This window comes from Aphelocoma coerulescens, chromosome 3 (genome assembly GCF_041296385.1).
Source record: "Aphelocoma coerulescens isolate FSJ_1873_10779 chromosome 3, UR_Acoe_1.0, whole genome shotgun sequence".
Lineage (NCBI taxonomy): Eukaryota > Metazoa > Chordata > Aves > Passeriformes > Corvidae > Aphelocoma > Aphelocoma coerulescens.
Genome location: NC_091016.1, coordinates 2,093,981 through 2,121,233, shown reverse-complemented (window position 1 = coordinate 2,121,233; position 27,253 = coordinate 2,093,981). Strand labels below are relative to the sequence as shown.

The 27,253-nt window shown below is 56.0% G+C and overlaps 1 long non-coding RNA gene across 1 annotated transcript; it reads right to left on the bottom strand.

Annotated features, from left to right (window-relative positions):
- Positions 1-17,668: 17,668 nt before the first annotated feature.
- Positions 17,669-22,410, bottom strand: LOC138107100 (uncharacterized). Its single transcript, XR_011149224.1, has 3 exons — positions 22,289-22,410; positions 19,871-19,976; positions 17,669-17,816 (listed from the first exon to the last, which is right to left on the bottom strand). It is a non-coding gene; the product is annotated as an uncharacterized lncRNA (long non-coding RNA).
- Between the last annotated feature and the right edge of the window lie 4,843 nt (positions 22,411-27,253).

Genomic DNA, 27,253 nt, shown 5'->3' with positions numbered 1-27,253 from the left:
CGGCTGCAGCTCCCCAGCAGGCCCCTTCCGAACGCACCAGCAGGCTGCAGGGCCTGGAGCAGGTCTGGGAGCTCGGTCTGCTGGCTGAGCCGGCTCCCTGCAGCCTGCTGTGCAAAGCTGGCCAGTGATTCCCAGGCGGATTTTGGGGCGAGGAGCCTGCGGCTGCCCGCATGCGGGGCTCTCGCGGCCCGCCGGGCACTGTGGACGGGTGGGAGACGCTCGCGTGTGCGTGTGAAGCGTCTTCTCGGGCTCACGTTCGCTGTGAGAAAGGAAATAAAAAGAGAGTCTCTTCCCCTCTCCAGCTGCCTTCAGCATCTCCTTTCTAATAACTTGGCATATTCACTTAATACAGGCCGGCTCCTTCCAAGTCGTTAGCGGCGGCGGGAGACACAGCCGGAACGCTGACCCGGTTTGCTTGCCAAGACAGAGCAAAGAGAAACCTTCACATAATCATTTCCAAACATTAAAATGGCTCCATTGTCATTATAGCTGAGAGATTGAATTCGCCTCATCAAAGCGGCGTATGACAGGTGACTCAATAGGCTGGTGCCAAGCGCGGAGGCAGGAGATTAGCAGGGCACTGATATCATTATTTCCGCCTATCACAGATTCGGCAGGGAGGCAATTGTAATTTCTGGGCTTATTAGTCTGCATTCGCAGGAAAAAACCTGGTGATAAACCTCAGTGTGACAGCCAGGCATTTGTGCAGCAAGTGCTGTCACAGTGACACTTGGAAAATGCCAATGTGGATACGTTCTCCTAATCCCCCCTAATGGAGGTTAAAGCCTGGCACAAAGGCACTCTTATCGCTGATCGGGACACTAATAACATTTGCATTTTTAAGTTAAATATAGTAAGTAAAGAGTAAGTCTCCTCCTCGCGGCTTCGGCAATTAACTCAGCCTCGGAAGGATGAAAGCCGAGCGGAGACTCCAGCCGGCCGGGCTCTCTCCCACGGCGGGTCGGCATTCCCAGAGCGGCACCTGCGCTCTCACCTCGGCTTGCCGTGCTCGGCGCCGGGATGGGACCCGGCAGAGCGGGGAATGCTGGCTCGTGGGGGCTGGGTGGAGCTGGTGGCCCAGGGCTGCCCTTTCCCCCAGCGGGGCAGCTTGTGCCGGGGCCTCCACGCACTTTCACGGGTGGTCTCGCTTCGGAGGGACGGAACTTTCGGGGGGTCTCTTTCTGCCCCACGGTGCCGGCTGGGCTTGGGGTCCCTGTGAGAATTTGCCCCCCGGACGCGAGCCCAGCACGCGTGCACAGGCACGCACACGCGCGCTCTCCACAGGAATTTCTTAAGGAAAAAAAATAATTACAGGTGGTAAACTGTTACTTTTCCACATTTAAATAAGAGACCAATTAAGAAGACTATGTAATTCAATTCTGGAGTGAGTGCCACTGAATTCAATTTGTTTCAGGTCAATGAATATAATGTGAAGTTATTAACAAAAAGGTCAGGGACTGCATATAAAATATACACACATGACACAGGCAGAGTAATTAGTACACATTTCACATGTTCTGCCGCTCAGACATATGGTGTAGAAAAGCTGAGCGGGATTAGATGGTAATAAATGTTCCCCTCTCCCCTCCCACCAGCTCCCTATTTAAATGGGGTTTATGGCTATTCCCCCCGGTGTTCCTGGGATCTGCCGAAGGCTGAGGACCCACCGCCCGCACAGCAGCGCTGGGGTGGGGGGCCGCAGCCAGGGCAGGGCTCCCAGGAAAGCTGGGACCCTTCCAGGGTGAGGGATCCTGATGGAGCAGCTCAAGCCACAAGCCAGCATGTGCTGGGGCAGGGATGGCTTTTAGGGAACTCGTGGCCCACACGCTGCTTGTCCCCGGGCCGTGCCAACAGAGCCACGTCCTTGTGGCACCCTCGACAGGAATTACCGTGTTCCTCCGTGCCAGCGCACGCTCGATGTGAAGGTGTTACATTAACAATAATAAAACGCTCCAATTGTACGGTTCAGCAGTGGCTGAATTTGAAGAAGTCCACAACACACACAAAAAAAAGAGAAAGGACAGTAAAGCCCCAAGCGCCTTTTTGACCCTAAGCTTGAGTACCGGATTCTCTTGCAGGTAATGATGCACTTTCGTAGGGGAGGAATACGAGGACTTGGGGAAAACTCCTCTGAAAGTTACAGGAAGAAATCCCACGGTACGAGAGCTCTTCCCAGCTCCTCTCTGTCACAGAAGGGCTTTTAAAATAGGCCGAAAGATCAAAAATGCAGGGAGAACCCTGCTCAGTGGCAGCCCTGGCCCTATCTCTGCAGGCAGGGAGGAACAAGCCCTGCCTAGGCAGCGGTAAAGAGCCAAAACCTCTGTTAGAAGCCTGCTGCCTCCCACCGCAGCCCCTGCTCTCGGAGGGAATGCCGCTGCAGGGACAGGGAGCCGCTCGGGGCCGGGGGGCTCTGCAGCGCCCTGTCCGTGTGTGCAGGGACCACACATGCGTCCCTACAAAGCCTTCCCAGAGCCTGCTGAGCCCACGCCCCGAGGGCACGGCCAGCCCCACGCGCGGCCCCGAGCAGCCCCGAGCCACTGGGTGCTAGAGGATGAATCCGCGCCTGACTCCGGTATCGGCTTTGGGAAGCGGAACGTGTTTGGGACTATGGAAGCCTCTTCCCGTGCGAGTTGCCCCAGTGCTTCTGGAAGGAGCGGTGAGAGAAACCTTGGAAAGGACGGGCCAAGTGATGCCTGGCAGCTTCCCCAGCCCTTGCTGCAGGGAGCTCAGTCCTGTTTACAGAGGTGCCCTGGTGTCCAGTCAAACCTGCTCGGGATTCTTTGCCGGTAAAGGATAACCCAGATGGGTCTGCGCGCCCCAGCGCTTTCCTTGGCGTCTGGTGTTCAGAATGAGACGTGCAACCCATTGCCCAAGTTATCCTTCACCTCCAGTGTGTGGCCCGGTGTGTTAAAGAAATTGAGTCGTTTGTGTAACTAATGATTACCACTTACTACTGACCTTGGGAGCAGAATCCTCCTTGGGAGAGAGTTATTTTACCCACGGTTCCTGTTTCGGTTTTGTTGCTCAGCTGACCACAGAGAGCAACAGGAGAGGCGGGAAGGGGAGAGCTCCAGGGACGGCTGGGACACCCCCGGGTCCGTACGGGTCTAGCGTTTGTCTGTGAGGAGGGAACTGTGAAGTGACACTGGCTCATACAGGTTTGGGGGCGAATTACACCGGAGATGATTAATGCTGCCTTTTTAATTACCGCTGCGGTGGCTCGGTATTCCGGTCAGGATCCCATCTCCAGAGTGGAATTCTCTGGGTTTGCTCTGAGGAGAGCCAGGCTAGTGCCTGTCCTTAAATCAGGGAAAGGGGCCCTGAGCAAGGCCTGGACTGGCTGCAGCTCAGTTCCTCAGCTGCCTCGGCCTGTCCCTCACCCCAGTGCTCCCTGCCACAGCCCCTGGGGGATACCCCACCGGGATCCCACCGGGATACAGGGCTGCACGGCCATCCCAGGCACAGCAGCCACCAGGGCTCTCGCAGGTGGCAGCTCCCAGGCACGGCACAACCTCCCCAGGCTGTTGGGATAGGGCAGGCTCTAATGGGTGCTACGGAAACCGGAGGATTTCTCCCCACTCCCCAAAACCCACCCTCACATACCCATCTGTAAGAAGAGAAGGGGACAGAGGAAGGACAGCTCAGCAGGTTGCTGAACATACCATGTGGGGAGGCAAAAAAAGAAAAGCAAGCAAACAAGAGACAGAGAAATCTATGTTGTTGTTAATTAAGAAGTGATCCCCCCCCCCAAGTGGCCCCTCTGCTGTCTGCCTGGCTCCCCGGGATTTAAAACCATTGAAGCAATTTACTTTCCATTTTACTGTTGGAAGAGAACGAGTGAAAACCAGGGAAACACCTGTGTGAAGCCTTTGTTTTCCCCTTCCCCCCCACCTTTCCTTCGCAGCTTTCTGTTTCCCTCCACACTAAAAACCCACGGCACAACCCCCCAAACCTCCCCGCGACCCGAGCGTGACGCCGCTGCCCCTCTCCTTCCCCCCCCCGCCCCCGGCGCCCCGGGCTGGATTTTTTGTGAACACCCCTGGGATTTCCTCGGGGTGGGAGCAGACCTCCCAGGCTCAGGCCACCGCGGCCGCGGGGCTGCGGCCACGCGCGGGGCGGGTGGAGGGGACACCCTGCTCGCCGCCCGCGGGGTCGGCGCCCCCGGCTCGGCAGCCTCTCAGCGCTCCCGCTCGCCGGCGCTCTCATTAGCTGCGGATTGCGAATGGGTCAGCAGATCTATACACTTTTGTGTGCCTCGGCTCGCTTTATTTATTTCTTTCTTTTGCAGGATGCTGAATAACTAACCTTCCCCTTCAATAGGCAGATTTAAAAAAAAAAAAATAGGATCCATCACACAGCAGCAGGATAGCCTTGCTCTGTTTTGACCTTTCTGAAATTAATTTCCCAATCTTAGCTTTCAAAATCAGAGATTGAAAAGACCTATTAGATCAGCCAATCCATCTTATCACTAGCACGGCAGCAAGCAGAGACCCCAGCCAAGTGCTCCTCCACACGGGGAAAACATTCTGGAATAAGACGGGACGTGAATCTAAAGTGAAATAATACCTGTTCCGGAACATTCTGCACGCGGACGGAGTGTACTCTGGACTAACTGCAGCTGATCCTGACTTTGCTCAGTTGACACCTGCAGCCGCTCACGGGAACGGAGGGGAGGGGAAAAAAAGAAAAAAAAAATATCCCATTTTAGGATAAGAAGCACCTTTTGTGGCATAGCTCTGGGGAACCCTTCCCCCCAACCCTTTTTTCCCAGACAAGGCTGTCGCTCACAGGGCAGCACCGCCGGGGGGGGGAGAGGGATGGGTGCTCAGGGAAGCTCCCCCCCGACTTGTGAGGATGCTGATCAGGACAGGATCCCGGTCTGCAGCTACTCCGGGAGCCCGGGATGTTAGCATGCGCCTCTCCCAACCTGCAGCATAGCGCCTTCGCCGGGAACACAGCTCTCTTCTCAGCGGGTCCCTGCTTTTCCAGGCAGCAAAGGGTTCGGGGGTAAAACCCCGAATCCTGTGGTTCGCACCACCCGAGCTGCCCCGGCCGGCGCTTGCCAGCCCATGGTGGGGGCCCCCCAGGAAGGCCCCTTGGGGCAGGGAGTGCTCCCCTGCTGCCACACGCTCCTCTCCTCCCGTTCCCCTTGGACTCCCCGGGGCTCCGAAGGTCGTGTTCGAACGCCAGCGGTGCTGATCTGGAGGGGACAGGTCACCCTGGGCTGACCTCGGTGTCCACCTCCATCCTGCCCCTCGCTGCCCGGCAGCGCCTGCCCGGCGGGCTCAGACATTTCCGGCGTGGCATTCCCAGAGCCCTTGGGGATGGACGCCTGCGGCGTTCGGATGCGCAGGGCAGCACCGAGGGGCATCCTGCTTCTCCCGGAGAGCGAGGAGAACGAAGCAGGCCTTGCAGCAAGCCAGGGCTGGTCACGGCAAGCCGCCCGCTTTGGCCACGCCACCGGCGCGGCCAGCGGCGGGAGCCGGCAGGCCCAGAGGGAAGCGTGAGCAGCTCGGTGCTCTCGGAGGGCCCTCGAGGGGCAGCACGAAGCCGACCTGAGCCGGAGGGAATCCCGGCAGCACCGCACGCAGCCCGGGCAGCAGGGCCCCGCGGTCACGCAGGGAGCGGGGAGCCGCGGCGAGGCCGAGCGATGCCACGGCTGCCGCGGGACCACACCGGGCGGTGAGCCGGGACACGCAGGAGGCACGGCGAGCGGGCCAAAAGGAGCTTCTCCCCACGCAAGGAGCCTCTGCCCACCCCTGCGTTCGCCGAGGGGCTGGGAGCTGCACGAGCGGACAGAGCCTGCCGGTTCCGAGCCCTGCTGCATTCCCTGTCCCCACTGTGGTTCGGTGGGCCAAAGCTCGGAGTCTTTTCCGCCCCGAAACCCCTCCGTTCCCCCGGCAGCTCCTGCCCCGCGCTCCCACCATGCCGCCACCACCCCCTGCCACGGGGAAGCGCCAGGAGCGCACAGCATGGGGAGCCGCGAACTTTGGGCACTCAGCGAGTCCTCTGCGCACGCAGTCAGGGCCGAAAGATCAATATTGACACTTTAGACGATTTCTCTCAATTTGTTTTCTTCGTCGGCCGTCGGGGCAAAATTCCACTTTCCCGGTATCTTGGACGCTTGGCTAATGGAAACAAATAAAGCGAAAGCTTCTGTCCACAATGGGCGAGGAGCATCCATTGTCGGCGGGCGCTAATCGGATTAAATTGGCTCCCGGCTCTACCGCTCGGGGATAACTCACTCCTAAATTTTTTCCCGTCTCAAGGGGATGGGCCATTGTTGCTTTTTTTCCCCTCCCCCGCTTTCCCCCCCTATTTAAATCTGATGGCTAGAATGAGGACTGGCTGGAGCTGCCGGCGCTGCCTGCGCCCCGCGAACAAAGAGCGGAGCCCAGCCCGGGGCCGTGGCTGGCGCTGGCCCCCCGAGCCCCTTCTCCCGGCTGGAGCCGCTCCGGCATCGCCGCCGCTCCCCGTCTGGAAATCGCGGTTAAAGCCCGAGCGCAGCCAGGCAGGGAAAAACCCGCGGCGGCCCGTCCGCGCCCGGGCCGCCTCCCATTAGCATTTAAATCCGTACCCCCTGGCATCAGCCCCTCGGAAGGAGCCGCAGCGGCCACGTTCCCGCGAGCAGCCCGGAAAGAGACGGCCTTAAATAATGCCGCCTTCGGAGGGAGGCCCCGCGCGCCGCCGGCTACATTTTGCCCGGAGTCTGATAATTTTCAAAGCTATTGGCAACCTGGGAATTTTCCTGCCTTATCGCCGGGGCTCAGCTAACTTCACTAACACTAATCAGAGCTGGAATCATTCGTTCAAGGATTGCATGATCATGTTTTTCTTTAGCGGTGACAGCTGCCTGAGCCGCATTAGCAATGCAGATGAGTCAGCCTAATAGGTTAATGCAGAACACGCGAAAATTAGGTTTAATCCCCAGTGAAATAATCTAACATTTTCACATTTCTTGATGTTGGGATAGAGACATTGGTGGTGACTCAATTAGGTGTAATGTAGATCAAAGCAAATTTACCTTCTGGCTGAACCTTCCCCACAGTTTAGATAGAAGAATATAAGGGTTCTTTACTAATTGGCCAATGGCTGTGGGGAAAAATTACACGGAAAGCGTGCGTAGCGCAGGAATCGCGCCCCGGATTTGGATCCGGAGCGAGGGGCGGCCGGGCTCCGCAAACACCGGGCACGGCGCCGGCTGCGCAGCCCCCCTCTCCTCTCCGTGCGGCGCCCACAGAAGAAGAAGACGTTTGGGGGCTTTTCTGTCGTTTTATTTATTCCCCCCCCCCCGCCCCTCTATTCATTTTTAACGTCCCGTACCGCAATATCCCCGGCGAGGTTTGAAAGACCTTGTATGATAAAAGGAGCATAAAGGAGAGGAAAAACCCCACCCACCGGCGCGCGTCCGTCTAATGTTTTCATTCCCGGGGAATAACATATCAAACAGCAATCGCTTTCAGTCATAAAGGGAGGGGAACAAAAAATTACATGCCCTCAGTTGCCAAATTATTTTTTTGCCTTGACATCTTAATTCTTAATCCTTGTGTGTGGTCAAATCAGCCTACTATAGACAACCAATCAAGCAATTATTCCTAAATTATATTTGCCCAGCTCACATTGATTGGTCATTCTTTTCTTATTGGGTAAGCTCATTAATTCCGAGCAGCTTGCTTATTATGCTTTCCACATCATTTTCCTTCGGAGCCTATCTACTCACACCAGCCTGCCGATGTTTCAAGATGCCACGCAGGAAAAAAAAAAAAAAAAAAAGGGCCGAGTGATCTATTGCATTGTCTCTTCCAGCAATTACAATTCACATTGCTGATTAACTTTGATGTGAAAACTAATGAGATAAGGCAAGTTATCAAGGCGGACCTGATCGTCATCTCATTTATAGAGCATTTGCCATCAGTGAATGACAAAAACTAATGAAGATGTATCTGACAGCAGGCTGAGCCGCGGCCGAATTTCGTTTCTCATCAGCAAGTGCTCTGCTTCGAACTCATCAGTCTATCTGAAACATGTGGAAATTAGCTTAATAATGAAAACACTTCATCCAAATAGACAAATGTTTACATTAAAATAGCTACATGATAAATAGATGTTAAAGATTTTATGCCTTCTTGAGTCTAAACAATGGAGCACAAAATACGTTCTCATATTCACTAAATCATCCCCATAAAGCTCCCCACGTGCCGCCCTACCTGCGGGCTCCCCTCTCCCTACGGCTCGCGGGGAGATCTCCGGGCTGCCTCGGGCCGTGTCACTCGGGGATGCCCGTGCCAGGGCGGCGGGCAAGGCAGAGGGGCGACTGTCCCTGCCCGCGCCTGGGGCACACGGCCCCCAAAAGCGGGGGGGGGGGGGAGTTTTTTAGCAGCGCCGCCGGAGGAGCGGGAGGTGCCGCTGCTGGACGCTGGCATTTACCCGACGCAGGAAAGGGACCCAGGTACCCCCGGACAGAGTACGAAGTACGGGGGGCATATTTCATGGGAATACAGCAGCGTTTCTTGCCCGAGCCGTCACCAGAAAGCCTCCTGTGACACCAGTCTAGCTCAGAAACGTCGTGATTGAAGGGAGGCAGGCAGAGCTGCTCCCATTTTTAATACCGTGGCTTCGGTGTCTTTATTTATGAGAGACTATTTCATATTTGTCGGGCACTATTTCACGCGCTGCTACTGTGCCCAAACACGTCCCCGAGATGTTTTCGTATCTGGAATAAAATATTCATCCATCACTTGGGATCGGAACAGTACTACTTTTAATAAAGAAGACGGGCATCTGCAAGGCAGAAGGGTGAAGCTCTCGCTTTAAAATTACTCTAAAAACCATGATGCTTCAATTAAATTAAAGATTTGGTAAAAGGTTTTCTTCCTTTACCACGATTTTTTCCCCCTCCCTCCCCGCAAAAATACGTAAGGACAGCCTGTAAAGCACTGCCTCCTCCAGGAAAAAAAAACCACAACAAAACAAACCCGAACACGCTATCCCCAACCCAAGAGGAACTTTAAATTCGATTTAAAAACGTGGTTATCCAAGTGGACTGGGGGGCATGGGGGGGAGGGGGAAGCAAACCCCCCAAAATATAGAGGCTTTGCAGAAAAGGCACAGGAGCTCCTCTGAATTCCGTGGGGCGACAGCCGGCTCCGTGCGCACACGTGGGAAAGAGAGCTCAGCTCCCGAGCGGGTCGGGACGGGAGAGCGGCGGTGCCGGGGCTCCCCGCGCCGCCGGTGGGTGCGGCCCCGGCCCCCCAGCCCCTTCCCACCGCCAGGCACTCACCGCCACGTCCCCTCGCTCGGCCGGCGAGGACATCTGAGGTGCAGCGCCGAGGTGCCCGGCATTGTGCGGCGCAGATTAGCCCGCACAAAGGGCCCGCATCCCGGCTAAGTTAAAAGAAAAGCCTGCTAGGGAGCGCCGGCGACAAATTACTACTTCAGCGCTGGATTAAATGTAAAAGCCCTTCACAGAGCTGCAGATAAATCCTGTGTGCTAGAAGGAACCATAAAAGTACTTGTTCAAGAGCTACAGGCACAAGTGGAAAATTGACCCCAAAGATTTTTTTTTTTTTTTAAGTAGCCGAAGTTTATAAAATTTCTGCCGGCGCAGGGAGAGAGGGGGTCGCGGCAGCACCGCAACGCTCCCGGCTGCTGCGGCCGCTCACCGGAGCTGGACGCGTCTGCGGCCACCGGGGCGAGCATTCCATGAAATCCCAGCAAGGTTGGCTCGGTGCTTTGGAGGGGTTGCGTGCTTCGTGTGTCCCTCGTTTGCTTGATGTGGGTTTTGGGCTGGGTTTTTGGTTGGGTTTTGTTTGGGGTTTTGGTTTTTGGGGGTTTTTTTGTTCCCTTTTTTTTTGGCCTTTCTTTTACCCAGCTTTTACCCGAAGCAGGATGGTTCCGCTTTCACCACTCACGCACGGAGTGGGAAAACACTGCTCCCATCCCTACTTCCCTTCTCCCCATGCGCCACAAGCACAGGTCCATCCCCGCACTCCTCCCAAGCCTGCCCAGCGCTGCCGTGAGACCCCCTCCCCAGCAGTGCGGGATGTGCCCCGACGCAGCCTTCTCCCTTCGGTCCACAAAAACACGTGCCACCTGGGCACCGTTTGTCCTTCCTGCTGCCCAGCTAGTATTTTGTATGTCTGGAGTGCCAGCCCGGCCACGGCAGCGGCTCTGCTGGCTCCCCGGGTGTGCATCTACGTGTGCCTGCACGGAGGGACGGCCAGCGAAAGGAATGCTGCTCCTCCCTCCCCCTCCCCGGCCTTTATCCCGGCCGCCTATTTTAATAAATAATTATAGGCAGCTAAAGGATTTGTTCATTCCAAAAGGTCTCCCCTTCACATTTCTCAGAGGTTCAGCTCAAGGAGACGCCACGATAATAAGGCTGACTCGGGATCCCTACTCCACAATGTCATTACGAGCTACCGTTTAAAATGAAAAAAAATCTGTACATTATACCTAAAAGCATTACAAGGTTAGCGTCTCAGCTTGGGGAATATTTAATGCTGCTGGGAAAGCAGCGCTGCTGCTCTGAGGAGAAGGAGGAGGAGGAGGAAAAGGGGAGAAAAAACAGAACGAGAGAAAAATCCTTTCTGAAACACAAGCCTAGAAAAAAAGATGTTGGGAGTGAGCACGGAGATCATTTGCATTTCCAATGACTAGGACTAATCCTTCGCTACCACCACGTTTATATTTTCTTATTGCTTTTCCTAATTATCTCCTTTTTTCTTTTTTTCTTTTTTTCTTTTTTTTTTTTTCCTCCTTGTAGCTTTTCCTCCTGTCTCTGTTCCCAGCTCCCCAGCCCGTTATAGGAGAAACCTGGGTGCCTCACACACGCACACACACACACACACACAGACACACACAGACACAGCGCGGGTGACCCGCCGAGGAGCTTTGCTCTGTTAGGGTTTGTTAAAGAACATTTCCGGGGCCAAGGAAAGGCTTTTTGTCGGGTCCCTGGGGCACGGTGCGGGCAGAGAGCAGCCTCGGCCGTGGGCGTCCCGGGAGCCACCCAGCCCTGTCACCCCCTGACGGCCCCCGCGGGCTGCCCTGGGACCGGCGGAGAGCGGAGGATAAAGCGGCCCAAAGCCCTCAGCAGCGGGACGGGCCCCGGCCCGGGTGGCTGCCCCCGAGGAACCGCGCCGTAGCGGCGGCCGCCCGGACGGGGAGCGCGGTGTCACCTCCAGAGCCCCGCTGCGGAGGCGCTCGGCTCCGAGCCACACGCGGAACCCGAGCCGAGTGCCAGCCAGAACTCGCAGCCTCTGTCTCTGGCAGGGAAATTACGTGACTAAACGCCTGTTCGAGACCAGCCACTAAACCGCTCCTGCAACATTATCCTAAAATTCGCTAATAGCGGCTCTTCCGCGTAAATGAAGTGATAATGAAAAAAAGCCCCCCTTTGAATTTATATATATATATATATTTCAGCGGAGAATAACGTTTTATTTAAAATAGTTACAGCGCGCCTTTTGATTTAGAGTTTAAAGTAAATAATATTTGTACATCTAAAACATACTCAAGACAAATGAAAAGCCTCTAGATGCTTTTGTATGAGATGCTGAAGAGCTCTACAAACTTAAAAGCACAACCTCAATTAAGCCCATCTTCATCTGGAAAAAAAAATTAGCAACTGAAAGCTGAATATATTAGATAATGCACACTTGCAGGAGAGCATTCTCTTAGCAAAAAATTCCTGATAACCAACCTAAAGCTGGCCTTCGAGTTGCTCGATGCTAATTTTGTTTGAAACTGTTTAACTAACTCCGAATAGATATCCATATTCAACAAAGACATAATTAACGGCAACCTTTTCTTCTGCTTAGAAGACATCATAACAAGCAGAAAAGTACAAAAAGATTTTTATAGTAACTAATTTAAGGACAAAGGGTTGACCTCTAGCATTTCATTAAATAAACGGAGCGAATGAAAGAAGAGTGACAGTATTCATCCTTGTTCAATTCAAGCAGCCAATTTCAAAATGCAAATCATAATCTGCAGATGTTGGAGCCTGATATATTTTTTTAAAATATCATTTGTTCAATTTAAGAACATCAGACATTTGAATTTTAAATAACAATTAAAAAAAAAAATCAAAACTAATTCCCGGCTCCAGGTTTGGGCGCAGCATGGTTGCGTGCTCGGAGCCGGGGTCTGCCGGGGCTCCCCTCCCTCCCCGCCTCCCCAGCCACTCATTCTATACCTTACTCCCAAAACCTTTTAACGGAGAAGTTCCGCTAAGCCGCGCGGTATTTCTGGTTAACACAGCCGGTCAGTGCTGCCGCCTCTCCAGCCTGGGCACGACAGGGAACGGCCCCGAGCCGAGCCCGGCGAGCTGCTCCGTCCTCCCTCCCTACCCGTGGGCACCCAGCGCCCGCGGCCGGGCCGTGTCCCCGTCCCGAGGGGCCGAGGGGGACGGACGCTCCCCGGATGTGCCGCGACGGGGCTGCTGTGCCGCGGGGAAAAGCGTCCTGGCTCCGGTCCCCCACGGGCAGGGACGCGGTGGTGACCAGAGCACAGGTGGGGGCAACAGCGGGAGGAGAGCTGACTCTGAATTTGGGAACGCAACCCCGACTCTCGAGAGCTGGCCTTTCTCCCGGGCGCCGAGGGACGAGGCGCAGCGGGAAGGGAGGAGATTTCGGCCGGCCCGTGGACGATCTGCACTCCTTTAGCGGGGGAGGAACCAAGTCTCAGGTGCAGCTCGACGCTTAGCACAGGGCCTGGGGCAGCCAAGCACGTGGAGCCCGGGGGAGCAGCTCCGGGTCAGGGGAGGTTACGCACCGCGCTGAGTGCAGACCCACAGAGCTGGGGAGGGGCTCCTTCCTCCTCCCCTTCGGCGCCCTTTCACCTTTCTCTCCCGAGCAAAGGACGCCTTTAACCGGCCCAAGGGGGGCCAGAGGACGCGTGGCCACAACCAACGCAAGGGCAGCACGAGTCCCTCCCTCCCCGTTTCTGCACCAGCTCCGAACACAGCCCTTTCCAGGTTCGCAGGGGTGACCCACGGGGCCCGGCACCGCCGAGCCTGCACGTGCGTGGGGCTCCTCCCAGGAAACGGCTTCAGGGTGTTTGGAAGTGCTTTTGGGGAAGCGTGAGATTTTTTTTTTAATTTACTTTGGCCGTTGAAATGCACAGAAGTTTCTGGCTTCACTGAACTGGGCTTTAGGGTACAGTGGACCAACACCGACATCTCCTCAGCGAGCAGTTCCCTTCCTTCCTTAATAGGGGGAAGATATCCCAGGTTCCCAGCACACGGCCCCTGGTTACTGCTAAGATACAGTGAAGCGCAACCTCTGCAAAGGCATGTATATTAATTAAATCGCTGCTGATTAGGACCCATCAGCGACTCACAGTACACGGAGAGGGACTGGAATAAATGCCCGGGAGCATCCCTGGGGAGAGGAGAGCAGCGCTGCACTGTGGCCTCACCCTGAGCTGAGCTGAGCTGAGCAGAGCCATTTCTGACAGGCCAAGAGCAGGTTTGTCCCGAGCCCTTCCCGAAGCCAGGAGCCCATCCCGGCCCCGCTGGCGCTGGGCACGGGCAGGAGGAAGGGCCGGGGCCTTGCCAGCCTCCTGCACAAACAGACCCTGCAGCTGTCGCGGGGCGAAATAAATGACTTCCGGAGGTTGCGGAGAATAAATGGATCCATTCAGGCACGAGTGAAGGGGACATTGTTTTCCTCCTCGGAGGGGGGAAAAAAAATCCCTCCCCAACAACCTATATATTAAGGTATCAATGAACAACAAATTCATTCAGTTATGACACAGGAAATCTAAAGCAGAATGGGCTGCAAAACAAACTCGATTTATCTGCGCCACACACGCAAAAGGGAAAAATGCCTCTTGCTGGCTGCTCTGCCGGGGCTGGGGCTCCTCTCGAGGAGTGCTCGGGATTCCAGCCACACACGGAGCGTTTTCTGCCCGTGCTTTGGCGGTGGATGCGAACTTCTGAGATTAAGATTGCTCCCTTAGGTTTATCCTCTTCAGGGACAACGTGCGCACAATACGCCTTTGGAGCATATTTAAAGTCAGGCTGCAGATGCACATAATCTCCATCCTCCCGCACCACAGACGGCAGACGCGGAGGTTTGGGGGTCTCTTTTAGAAAGGGAGAGGAATTGCTCGTTCAAAGAGGAACCAAGCTTTTCGTTTTCACTGCGGCCACCTTCATTTTTACATTAAAAAAGAAAAGAAGAGGCAAACACAGAAACGCAGGCTCAAGCCAGGCCCTGTTTCTCAAAGCCAGGCAGTAGCTGCCTCCTCTCCCACCTCTCACCAGCAGCCCTGAGCCCACCCAGGGGACCCCATCTGCTCCACCACACGTCTGGGCACACGCTGGGCCTGAGGGGACAGCCCTGGCCCCAACCCTGGGAAGAACAGAGGGGCAGTGCCCTCCTGGCCTCCCACACAGCCCCTCGGCACCGCCGCGGACCCGCTTCCCTGAGCCCACTCCCCGCCGCCGCTCAGCACTGCAAGCCCGGAGCACGGCCGAGGAACAAAGCCCGTCCTCCGCTTACTTCCAAAACATTTATGCTTAGCTGTTTTCCCCAAGCAACATTAAAAAAATCTCCTAAGAACGAGAGTAACGGGTCAATCCTGCCATAGAAACGGAATTGGTACCCAGCTGCAAGGAGCTCTCGGCATGCAGGGGAATAATCCGAAAGGTTTTAATTAGGGAAAGCGGCAATAAATGAAGGAATATGAGCTTGGATGAGAACACTTGAACGTAAAAATCACTGGGAAAGATGAGATACGGCTGTGCTCAGAGGGGAGCTCTCCCCGCGGCCAGGGAGCCCCAAAACAAGGCAGGCCGCACTCCCAGCGCCAGCGTGTCCGTCCCCCCGCCCCAGACGCCAGGGGCTCTCCAGGAGCAGCATCTCCGGGCGCAGCGGGGCGCATTAATGCGGAGCACATCGCCGACCCCGCGCGCGGAGCCAGCAGCCCACCCCTTCCGTCAGCTGGTGACATCCCCCGCGTCCCGGACAGCTGCGCCTCTGGCTGAGCCGCCCCGTCCCACCCGGAGCGCTCGGCCCGCCGGCTCCAGAGGGGGTCCCCACCAAGGCAGGATGCGGCCGGGCATGGGGCCGGGGCCGGGGCCGGGCAGCACCGTCCTCCGGCCGCTCCTTGGGAACCAAGTCACGCTGCCACGACAACTGCTCCTCCGTGCCCGTTTGAACTGTCCCTCCCAATTAGCAGTAATAAGTGACTCGGTAAAGATGAGCAAACACAGCGCATCCATCGGCCCTGGCGGCCCCCGCCCTCCCTCCCAGCATCCCCAGGAGGTCCCCCAGGGCACCGCTCCGGAGCATGCCGAGCGCATCCCGCCCGGCCCCCAGCGAGCGCCGGCAAAAGGCGAATTAATGACGAGGCGCTCGAAGAGTTTGCCTGAAATTATTTTATTCTGCCCAAGGATTGATTACTCCTGGCCTGGAAATACGTCCAAATCAATACGCTGAAGCTCAGGGCAAAAAAAGACATGCTCTAGCCCCATTTATTTCATCCACTTTTTGAGGAATGGCACATAATTTACTGGGTAGGAATTGCTAAGCCCGTCCAGAGCGGGGACTAATGACAAGCTGTGGGAAAGCGATGCCTCCATCCATCTCCCAGGCGAGTCGCGGGTCCCCACACCCGCCAGTGACGGCCCTGGTGGTGGCCACGGGTGACAGCACATGCCCGTGGCCATCCTCGCCAGGCAGATGGATATGGAGGTGAAGCACATGGGTCAAGGCACCCACCTCCAAGGAAACGATTTTAAACCTCCCCAGAAAGATGACCGGTGCCCAGGGCAGTCCCTGCACAGCCTGCTCCTGCCTGGCCAGCTGGAACCAGGCTGGAGCAGCCACTGGCTGGTTCAGGGCCGAGCTGAAAGCCATGCTGAACGCACGCGGCAAACGCTGCAACTGTTTGAGCAACGTGTTTGGGCCCCGGCGCTGTAGAAGAATAACCTGCGTTACCCAGGGTACGCGGATTCAGCTCCCCAAAGCAAAATGGCACGAGGCACGCTGCAGGACAAGGACACGTCCCATCATCCGGGGGCTGAGCCCCAGGCCTGGGGGAGATGCCGGCGCCACGTGCTGCTCTCTGCAGCGGGCGCTCCGCACGCACCTTGCGGGTGACACGCGCCCGCCAGCACGCCCCGTTTGCCAGTCCTCTGCATGCTCCACAGGGTCCCGGATTTTCCAGGGCATTAAACCCTATCCCCCCTCAGGAAGCTTGGTGGCAGCTGTCATGCTGCCCGCGGGGGGCGGGCGGGAGAGCTCCTGCTGCGGACCATCAGTGTCACTCCCGAGCCGCTGGTGGGTGAAGGACAAGGCGGCCCCGGTGGCCCCGGGAGCCTGCCAGCCCGTGCCGGGGGTTTGTCACCGCTCCGGGGACGGGGCTGCGAGAGCAGCACTGGCACCGAGGCGCAGGCACGGAAAGGACGCTTGGGACCGTGTTATGACAAGGGAGCTCAAACCTTCCCACTCGCCACGAGTCCTTCGAGCAAACATCTTTATGTGAAACAGAGAACATAAAGCAGCAGAGCGCTGCAAAAATCGAAATCCAGGGTTTGCTGGCTTCCCCTCAGGCAAGCCCCTTCCCACACGGGCTGCTCCGGATATCTCTGAGGGCATCGTGTCCCCAAGCCTGGGCAGCCTCGGGCCGGAAGAGAATTCCCCTTGGCCCCATCGCACAGCGGAGAGATGCCAGGGTGGGAGAGGGAGCCCGAGGAAAGAGCAAAACTCAGCGGGGTTTGAAGCGAGCCTTGCTGAACCCCAGCCCAGGGGCAGGGGAGGCAGAGGAGTGAGTTTGCATTCAGAGAGCCCGGCCACACTCTGCAGGCCTGGCCCTGCTGGCGAGCCCCGGGCCCCCAGGCCCGAGCCCACAGACAGGCGCTCCTGGCCAGGCGGCCGCAGCCCGGCTGACACCCTCCTTCAGCTGCCCTTGGCTCTGCTCACGGGGGATTTTTCTAGATTGAAACACTGCTGCCGCCCCATTCAGAAAGGGAACATCTGCGAAAAGGGGTCATTCACAATAAACTTGCGAGTGCCGGGTAGGAAAAAAATAACTCGGCCCGGAGGAAACAACATCGCCTTTGTTTTTCGGGTGCGGCCGCCTGAGCCCGCAGCGGCCTCGTGGGTGAGGCAGGGAGGGCTGGGGGGGTCAGCCTCGCCCCTGCACCCCCAGCCCGCACAGCTCCCCAGGTACAGCCCTGCGGAGCGGGACGGGGGCCAGCAGCACCAAGGGGCACGCGGCCGGGCCGGGGCCCGAGCCCTTCGCTCGCCTCCCTCACATCCCTAGCAGGCACAAATCCCCACGTGTGGCAGCAGTGCGAACGAGTTTTATTACTCGATAAAACATTTGAAACAAAATAAATGGTTTTGTCAAACACTATATCTCCTCAAATAATAATGCACCGGCTTACAAAGAAAAACAACCGACATTCATATTCTATGGCAAAGGTTTATCTCGCCTCCCAGAGGAGAGGGGAGCGGGCATTTCAATTCGGAATTCAGATACTGTATGGGAATACAGTGACTATAGTTCTCAGAGGGTTTGTGCAAATGCCAGCAAAACAAACCCCAAATCAAATTTATTAGCTGGTGGAGATCTCTAACAGTCTTACACAGTGACTGATGAAGCCGTCGGGGAATTCCTTTCAACGTTAAGTGATTTAAAGCCCCTGCAGAAACTTCACTGTCTGTTCCAAAACAGAAAGAGTTCCTCGGTACCCGGTCCTGCTCCAACAGCAGCACCGGCGTGGCTGTTATCGCCAGAGCGCGTCTCCTTTCTTCTGGAAACCCTGCCAGGAGTCCTCGCATCCCAAGTCCTGCGGAGAGCTATAAAGGCAGGAAGTGCAAATTAATTGAGAGCTGCAGCCCGCGTCCTAAAGGGCCCGTCTGCGCTTTGGTGGCAAGGCCGGGACGCTCCCTTCTGCCCCGAGCGTGCTTCCAGAAAACGATCCGGATGGCACCCCCCGCCCCGGATCAGCCACTGAACACCCGCAGCCTGCTCGGCACGGGGCAGAGCCCCAGGTTTTGGGCGCAGCCGACTCCCACCAAAGCACCGGGTGCCGGAACTGGGCTGGCTGTGCCGCGGCGGGGCCAAGCGGCTCCCCGGGAGCGCACCCCAGGGCGGCGGCCGGGCTCCCGCTCCGGGAGGGGAGCGGAGGGGGGACGCCCTTCCTGAGGACGCGGCGGGCGGAGGAAGGTGAAGGCACAGGCGGCGCCCCCGGAGCATCCACAGCGCCCGGCCCGGGGCAGCTCCCGCAGAAGCGTTCTTAAAAGCAACCCCAGAAAGGCACAGCTCTAATTGCCAGGCTTTTGTCGTGCGCGCTCATCGGCCGGGTCGCTTGCGTTTTAGCTGCTAAAATATCAGGGGGACGCTCTTTAATCAATCACCGCAGCTTACAAAGCCCTAAGTGAGAGAATATTTTTTGATTGTCTCTGCTTGTATCTAAACATCTCACAAACCCGCCAGCCAGTTCTTCATTTCAATTAGGGCAGTGCTGATCGTTAGCTAACTAATAAGGACCAATTTTCTGTCACAACTATTTCCTAATTAAATTCAAAACAGAGATTTCTAACCCAGATGGTCAGCGATGCTACAGATTTGTTTAAATTTGGTATCACAGTAACAAACTACTAATTAGGGTTTGTAAATACACCAATTCCCTTATGACTTAGTTGTTAGTAATGCATACAACCGGTTTATTAAAGCACTAATTGTGTCTGGCTTTACTTGGGCCTAACACATAATCCACTTATCACATACTGGTACCAACTCATTTTGAAGGGATTATGAATGAAATCATAAATGAGGTCTCGCATCCCTTTCCCGGTACGGTTAATAAAGGTTTGGTGTCCTATTTAGATGACACGTTTCGATTTTCCGCCCCTGACGCGGAGCGGCCCCGCAGTGACGCTGGTGCTCCATTCTCCAAAGGGTGTTCCTATGGAAAAACTTCTGGATGCCACCCCCACACCCAAAAAGGGGTTTCTGCCCCAGCTCCAGCCCCGCTGGGCAGCAAATCATCCCAGCAGCCAGGCTCCTGGAAAGGTGCTCTGGAGATTCCCAGAGAAAGCACTGAATTGTTTATTTCCCGCTGAAGTCAGGCTCAGCCCCTCCACAGGCACGGGGGGCTCACGGGACCCCCACCGCCCCCCTCCCTGCCCTGTCCCTTTGCCTGGAGACCCTCACGAGCCTCGACCGCCTTCTTGTCAAGGGACAGAGGACACCGAGCCTGGATTCCCTCTGGAAAAGACCCTGTCTTTGAGGGAAGGCTTTGTTCCGAGGCCCCGAACGGGCGATGATGCCCCACAGCTGGGGCATCAACGCCCCTCGCTGCCACGGCTTTATCGAGAGCGCACAAAGTAGGAAATAAATGATAGATAACTGTGAATTGCAAGGTTATGTAAACACGGAGGGGGTTTCAGAAGAATCCTATTAAACCATAAAGAAAAGCACGGATGGTTTATCACATCACTAAGACCCAAGAATGCATTAATAAATAGAAGAATAGATAACGAACCGTGGAGTACAAGGCTAAACTATCCGCTATTGTGAGGACCCTGTGACAGTAGAAACAATGGAGGGGAAGAAAAAGCTTTGTTGGTCTGTCACCAGAACCTTGTAGTGTATCTTTTATGGCCCATTTTTAATGAATTCACAGCACCTATCAGTTATTCTCTGCCCAAATCCCTCATTTTCCTCCCTCTTGAATGCAAATTCCCATGCTGCACTCTGCCTTCACCATGACTTCCCCCGTTAAACTCGGGGCTTCTCTGGGTTCTGAAGGCCTCTCAGCCACGGCGAGAACAGGTTTCTGCTTTCCTGTTTCCAAAGGGTTTTCAGGATGGCAACAAAAGTGGGGTTTAATGCAAAGCAGCGCTACCTCTGAGCCTTGCTGCATCCTTTGCTTCTTCTGTGACAGGAGGGTGAATGCTCAGACAGGTTTAATTCAGCCCGGAGTGACGGTGATGCCCAGACCCCAGACGTGCCTGCAAGAGAAAAAAAAAAAAAACCAAATGAAAAAAACCCAAACACATGAAAGCTGCTGCTGCTCTTGCTGTTCTCCAGCCCTCTGCAAGTAACACCGAGAATTGTTGGAGGGGACTTAATATTGATCCAAGAGATAGTACCCTCTTTGTGGACACTACTGAGACTCGCTAACAGTTTATTTTCACTGCACTGAGGGGCTTTTATCATTGAGTGAGGACCCAGGACACATTTACTGTAGATTACTTTTATTTTTACTACAGCGTCCTCAGGTACGGAGCGCTGAGGAGACGGGGCTGACCGCGACACGTCCCGCAGCAAAACCCCGCGGTCCTGCCTCCACCAGAATCCAAAATCCCAATCGACTTCCATTAAAAAAAATCCCAAAAGGCTTTGTGCTGCTGCACTGCCACCCTGAAGGAGCGCAGCCTCGGCAAGGCTGGCAGAGGCAGCAAGAGGGTCTGTGTTAAAGACGGGGAACCCGGCACAGCATGACAGATGCCCAGAAACCTCCAAGCTCTTTCGGTGGCAACCCCCACCTGAAGCGGGTCCCCAAGGAGCCCGCACTGGGCCCAGTTTGAGGCTCGTGCTGGGAACCACTCCGACCTCCTTACCCCTTGCATGCCCAGAGGATGCCTCAGGTAGGCGGGAGAGGCCAGACAGCTGCTGCCTTTCCTCACTCTGAGAAAAGGGAATCAAAGAGACCCAACTGAACCCTGAGCAGCAGCCAGGAACCCGGATTTGCCTTTTTCCGGACTATCCACGCTCGAGCTTCCAGCAGCTTTCGGCGCCTGTCCCGCCAGCGCATCCCTGCGAGCTCACAGGGTGTCCTGCAGGACAGCCACACCGCAGGGTCCCTTGTCCCCAGGGACAGGACATGGGGCCACCTCGCCTCTCCCTCGCCGGGTGCCGGAGACGAGGCACAGGCAGGGAGGTGGCTGCCCTCCCTCCCCTCAGCCTGGAGCCTCTCTCCCGACCATGAGGAGGAGCAGAGAGCAGGCGGCTGCTCTCCCAGGAACACACTTCAGGCCGGCGAGGAGTACAGCCGAGTGCTCAACAGGCTCTGGAAATAAGTGGAAGTCAAATAAGTTTGCCACTCTTTGTCCCCCTTTCAATATCTAGCTTTGATCAAAATCCTTGGATACTCAAGTGGTTGTTGACTTAATGTAGTAATGAGACATAGCCTTAAGTGAGGCCATTTCCGTGCCCATTCAGGCTCTCTGAGAGCAAGGGATGCAGGAGGAAAAGCCTCTCCTGATCTCTGGGAGCTGCAGCAGAGCCCAGAGCAGAGGCCTGGCTCCGGCTCCCAGGACACACAACATGAGGGTCTGGTGGCCACAGCCGCGCGAGGCGCGCTCAACAGCTCTTTCCGCACAACGGAGCCTCGCTAGCACGGCGCTGGGAGACACCAAGAAATCCACTGAAAACGCCTCCTCCGAAAGCTGCCCCGGGTGGCCAAGGCTGTTCTGGGAGGCAGAGCACGCCCCAGTGCCCAGCGAGGGCACCTCCCAGTGCCGCTGCCAGGGCCATGCCCGCTGCTCTGAGAGGTGACCTGCGCACAGTGGCCCTTCGCTCTCGTCCCTCGCTAGGCCACCGAGCCAAAGCGCCGAACTCCAGCGGGGCCCGGACACCGCTGTGTCACCACTGCCTCCCCCTGCACTGGGGAGCACCGGGGAGGAAGGTGGCCTCATCCCAAGGACACGGACTGGATGACCTTAAGGGCCCTTTCCGGCTGAAAGGGTTCTGTGATTCCCTGGGCAGGCTATCGACCTGAGCAGGGCAGGAGGGAGGGAGGGAAGAGCCCAGGCGCCTGGATAAACACAGCGAGCCCCAAGAAAAGTAAAAATTCTCCAAGTGACGGGGAGCAGCTCAGCCAATTAGGATTTTAATTCCCCTCGTTATGCACAGCCAGTCAATAAATTCTGCACCAAGCAGCTGCTGTAGTTCTTAAGCCCATTAAGCCCTACATCTGATAGGCGGGCGGGAGGGGCTGCCGGGGGGCACAGACGGCGCGCTCCTCGAGATGTGAAACATTTCCTCTTGTGCATCTGGGGCACCCCACCCAGCCCCGCTGCGAACGGGTGTTTTATGGAGGCGGCGAGCGGGAATTTATACAGATACCCTGCCAGAGACACGCACCCCACACACGGAGAGAATAAACAGGTGCCCACAGAGCAGAGCTGGAGGGAAGAGTCTGGGATGGAGCAACAGGATTTGGGGGTCTGAAACAGAGGGAGACGAGCCCAAAGAGCCGGGCAAGCAGCCGAGAGCGAAGAAAAGCAGGGTCAGAGATGCGGGGAGGAAGAAAACTCACAGAGCAGTACGGCAAGGCCGGAGACGGCTGGCTCTGATGCAGGAGGAGGCCAGGAGCCACAACAGCTCCAACAGCAGCAATTCCTGGAGTGAAGGGGCAGATGGCCGGAGCAGAGGTACCCCCCTCACCAGCCACAGAGAGATGAAAGGCAGGAGAGAAAAGGGAATACACAGGGAGTGGGAAAGCTTTTGGCAGCCAAGACGGTTTTGCTTGTTAATTGGCAACAAGCTAACACACTAATTACAAAGTTACTGGATGGTCAGGAAAAACACTGGCAGCAGAGCAATTTGCGTTCCTCTGGAGACTGAACAGACCCTGCTCTAGGAATGCTGCCTCTGCCCACCCACACCCAGGATCGGAGTGCCCCAAGGCCTTGGAGCCAGGCAAAACATGAACAGCGATTAAAAAAAAAACAGCTCTTGCTCATCTCAGGCTAGCGTGAAAGATTAATTGCAGGACGTGTGCATCCAGCCAAAATTCATCCTCTTTTCATCCCTCAGACACAAATTTGAAAAAAGGCTGCCCACTGCAAATTCCATGCCTGCTGCACAGCGGGAAAACTCCAGGCTTGCAAGGGGCCACCCCCCCGTCAGCTCCACAGGGCACTGGAGGAGAGAGCAGTGACGAGCTCCCGAGCTTCGGTCGAGGCAAGGGGCACAAAGCAAAGCTTGCCCGATTCCGTGAGCTCACCGGCTGCAAAGAGCCCGCTCCTCTAACCCTCCCCAGCCTCAAAATGTAATTTCTTCACTTGGAGGGCTGGCTGCAGCCATTTGCATCTCAGCCCCGGCCAAAGCCCAGTCTCTCTCTGCAAAGGCTGTTCCCGGGCTGGAAGCCCAGCACGGGTTTCCTCGTGCAGGAAGTTGCGGCTCTCGAGGCCCGGCACACGGCTCCCGACAATGGGCAGGGACACGGCGCTGCCTGGGATCCCAGCGCCAGGCTGGGGGCTGGGGACACTGGCCAGCCACAGCAAAGCCCCCAGGACTTCCCTCTGCTGCATCCCAGATCCAGCACAGCCCCCTCCGCCCCACCAAACCTGCCAGCAGCCAAGGGGAGACACGGCAAAGCTCCAGACATCTGTTGGGCCACCGCTGTCAGCAGTGCCCTCCATTGACTTCAAAGGGAAGAACATTTCCCCTGAACTTCCCAGCAGCTGGAAAGCCGGGATTTGGATTCAAGATCTTCCAGGAAGGAGCTCGTGGGCTCAGAAGCTCCACTTTTAGGAAGAAATTCTTCCCCTTGAGGGTGGTGAGGCAGTGGCACGGTTTTCCCAAAGAAGCTCCGTGTGTTTATTGCAACTCTCGCAAACAGCACTAGAAGCTTTCTAATAATGCCACACATCAGCGGTGGCTGCTGCCGGCAAATTAATTAGAAGTGGCATCACTGTGCTCTGATTAGTTGCCACCCCTCCACCTTGTAGACTGAGACAGATTTTGTCACCGACTCGTGTTTCAAACACCACTAGAAGCCCACTCGAGCACGCCCATCCAGAGAGGGGGACCTGCAGCGCTGGGCACGTGCTCAGAACTGGGGGAAAGTGGCTTTAAAACCTCCAGAGCTTGTCAAGGCCAGTCTATTCAAGGTAATTAATCTGTCGTTTTAAGAGCATTATGTATCTCCTCCACAAATCAGCTGACAACACGGGGCTGCTGCTGCAGAAGCATCTCGGTGTTGCCAGCCCCAGGAACACGAGGCTCGGGGCTCAGCCTTTCCCCTCCCAAAGCATGGAACCAGCTGGAAATTCATGACTGTATGGATCGGCTTCTCTCCCTTGCCTGATGGGGTTCGAGCTCAAGGCTCTCCATTTCCTCACAAGTGTGGGCACCAGGAATTAAGGGAAAGCTCTAATTGCAAAGATCACTGACCACTCCAAATCCAAGGAGTGCGCCTCAAGGCCCATGGCTGCGGTGACCGGAGCCAACAGTCCAGATCCGGAACCGCAGCAACTGTAGCCCTCACTGCCTCAGCTGCGGCAGCGACACAGAGGCGAGCGCAAAAATCTTTCCATCGCTTCTGACTACCCAAGTTAATAGTTCAGCAGGAAATCGGGTTCCTGGGGGCCGCTAGCGTTAATTATTCCGCTACGCCCCGCCCCTGAGGGGCGACTGAAGACGCTGTGACACACTCAGGGATGATGCACCAATGTACCCGCCTGTCCACAGTCCGCCTGCAGCAGGGAGAATCTTAATCAACCGGAACCAGAACACCCCTTCGAGGTTCTCAGGGAGCAGGCAGCAAACCCTGCCGAGGACAGTTCAGATGCTCGCTGCACTCGTGGTACAATCCCCGGGCGGGCGCTGCCGCACCGAATGGAGACCAAAAGCAACAATAGCCTGTAATCAAGGATTATCTGCCTAACAGTTCTCCTGAAGGATGTTTGTGCAGGTGAGCGAGGAGTAAAGCATTGTTCCATCAAACGGTAATTTCCTTGTATCTCAGAGAACGAATCCCCCTTGCTCGCCGAGGTATAATTCAATTAAAGGGGAGAACCCTACGCGAGGGAATGAAATCTATCGGTTTGACTGCCACACTGCAAATCACACCACGCAAGAAAATGGCATTTGGTCCTGACACCGTGATTTATTTCCTACTCAGTATCTTATAATTCTTACAAGATAAGCCAAGACGAGAAATTATCGTGTGGACGGGGGGGTCGTGCCTGATCCTCTCTATTTTCTGCAGGACTGTGTGCTTCAGCCTCACACCCTTGAGGAGGCCAGTAAAGCAAATGGTAATATTTTACAGAGGCAAAGCAACCCTTGCTCTTCACCCGTGGCCAGCTCGGGCAGCACAGGCCCGCTCCGTGGGCTCGGAGGAGATCGCAGGGACTGCCCCAAACCGGCTGTCCCGCCCGGATGAGGTCCCAGCAAGGGAGCCCTGCCAAGGGGAGGCTCCACGTCTGCCAGACTGTAGGGACACTGTCCGTGGCCTGGCCGTGCCCAGCCCATCTCGCCTGCCCACATTCTTCTCTCCTCCCTTGGCACCAGCCTGTAGGGAACCTTGGCCCATCTCCTGGGCCACCAGCAGGAATGCCCGGGCAGGGGGACGGGCCGTGACACCGCTGCCCTCCTCGGTGAGGATGTCAGGAACCCCTCGCCCGCGAGCAATCTGCGAACGCCTTGTCTGCCCAACGCAGCTCAGCTCTTGAGCTGCCCACGTCGCAGCCGCCCTCTGCGCGGCACTGGGGGGAAGCTGTGGGCAGCATTACCAGACACGCTTGGCTTCCTTCAGAGAGATTTTTTTAGTTAATTGACCCTCCTCCTAATTTGCCTTCGGGATCTTAAAATCTTCTCCCTCTCACCATCAGGGGACCGTCTTTTCCTCTCCTTGCCCACAGTCCAAATTCCTGAGCACAGGTACAGACACATTCATTCCAGCCTGTCAAGCAGGCAAGGAAAGCTAATTAAAGTATTTGCAGCACTGCTGGATGGCACAGCAATCCTCTGCAATTGGATCAGGAAGCTGCCTGGCCAAAAATAAGTGGTATTTGAATTTATTACGTTTTCATTGCATGCAGCTTGCCCCTTTGCCACCACTCCCCATAACACCTCTATCACAAAAACGTCCCCGCTCCACGGGAAGTCTCCTCTCGCAGACTTTCCTGAAGGGCGGTGTGTCCGTCCGCACAAACTTGGCCTCTTGGTGAAGGCTGTTTTCTCCCAAGTGCCCCCTAACAAATGCGCCTACAATGCTGCCAGCTGTGCTGGGGGTGGGCAGCCGGGCCGGGGAGGCTGCAGCAGAGGACAAGCCACCCCAACGCAAGTCGGAGGAATAGATGGGTGACGGCCACCTTGTGCTTTGCACTTCACCCCTTACCCGCCCGTGCTTTTCCCTCCGGGAGATGCGGCCACGCCGAGTCGCTCCAAGTTTTACCCCCAAAGCAAAAGTTAGTCTGAGTTTGAGAACAAAAGCGGTGCTGTTTGTCCTTGCACGCCAAGGATTACGACTACTGAAAGGGTTCCTTGTTATCGGCTTGTCACTGTCTCCACTTTAATCTCACCCTCTCCTCTGCTCCCTGCCTCCCTCCCGCTGCTCCCGCCACCCCGGGATGCTCGGCCAGGCCAGCGGGATGCTCTGGGCAAGCTCTGCTGGGCAGCCTGTGGCCCCTTCAGCTCCCTAACAAGATCATCACCTCCTGCCAGAGAAAAGAACTCCCGCCAAAAGTGATTGCAGTATCCAAGCCCTTTTACTAACTGCTCTTTGACGCAAATGGCCTCGGCAGCCCCAGCCAGAGCCAGGTGCCACAGGTCAGATGTGTCGTGCCTCCAAACACCTTTCTGGAACTCAGGTTTCCCTTTCCACAGAATTTACTGCGTTCATCTGCCAGCAGAGTAAGGCAAAACCCACAAATAGCCATTTTTAAGACACCCTGAGCATTTCAGGAGCCGGGGCACTGGTGTCAGGCACACCAACAGCTGGTGACAACCCAGTGCTGTCACATTAGCCAGCGCTGCAGCAGACGAGCATTATGTGCCCATCAGCCCTGGAAGCCATCGCCGTGACCCAGGAGAGAGACAGGAGACACGGAACACACGGCTCGGCTGGAGTCACACCGAGCATCATTATCGGCGTGAAAAACAGCTCGTTTTTAAAGCCTTCAGCGGGCGGAATCCAGTGTTGTCTCCCGGCTGGCACAAGGAAACCTCAGTGCAGCCATTGTCTGCGAGCGAACTCGTCCTGTAGTTTGCAAAATTAATAGTATTTAGCCCGCTAGTTTCCGTAGTAACCAGCCCGCCATCCCTCGCCGCCTGCCCGTGACAAGGTCTCTGAAGCATTTCACACAGTACTTATCCATTTTCTTGCTCTCACCTCACTCTCACCTTTACTTTCAGCGCAGAATGCAACACAGTCCACCGCCACTAAAGACTAGGCTGAGAGTCAGATTAAAATTATCCCTGTTTGCCCTGACCTCTTTTCTCTGCAGGTGAGAGTGTCCCCATTCAGCAGCTAAATGAAGCAGAAATGATG